Raw genomic sequence first — 905 nt, 5'->3', positions numbered from 1 at the left:
GTTGTGGGCAGTTGGCGAGTGTCCGAGTCTGTGTTCTTTAAGGGTGTGGCACTTAGTAGGTCAACTAGGCTCTAACATATGGCCACACACACCAGAGTATATGAGCAGCACAGATTGGACTCACTGATTATGAGAGAGAGAGAGAGAGAGAGAGAAAGGGCATGAAACTGGGAGTGGGGAGAGGCAGAGCTGGATCTGGGAGGGGTTAGGGGTGAAGAGGGGGCGGGGCTGGATCTGGGAGGGGTTAGGGGTGAAGAGGGGGCGGGGCTGGATCTGGGAGGGGTTAGGGGTGAAGAGGGGTGAGTATGATCCAAACACATCACGTGGAATTCTCAAAGAAGTAAGACAGACAGGCTTATTCTCTCAAAAATAACAAATCACAGAGTGTTTTGCATGCAGATGAGAGACACCATGGCAAATCTGCATGTGAATTCACATCTGTCAACCATCACACCTGACCTCTGCACAGCAGCAAGCTGGAGTGCTCCCCGGCCTTATTTAGTGTTTTGCTTGGTTGCTGTTTTTAAGTATCAGTTAATGAATTTGACTTAAAAATTTTAAATGTAATATGCTTTGGGAGACCGATAAGCCCCCCCAAGAAAGAAAATGTACAAAGAGTAAAAGACATGCATTAAGACCATCATTTAATACATTTTGCTAAACACATGCACCTGTATGATCCCTTCCCCAGAAAGTTTTTTTCTTTCTCCTTTATCGAGATTCACTTAATAAGTAACAGTTGTATAGAGCTCCTTATATAAGACAGTATGGTATGGACATGTACCTATATGCATCAACTGATGCTTTGAAATGCCTCTAGATAAGCCAAGACACTGTGACTAAATGCTGAGATGGACGGATCAGAGGCAGGTAAGGTATGTGCTGACTCACAGGTGTGGACTCAC

Source organism: Mus caroli, chromosome 13, assembly GCF_900094665.2.
Source record: "Mus caroli chromosome 13, CAROLI_EIJ_v1.1, whole genome shotgun sequence".
NCBI lineage: Eukaryota > Metazoa > Chordata > Mammalia > Rodentia > Muridae > Mus > Mus caroli.
The sequence above is the reverse complement of the archived record's forward strand: the minus strand, read 5'-3'. Positions refer to the sequence as shown.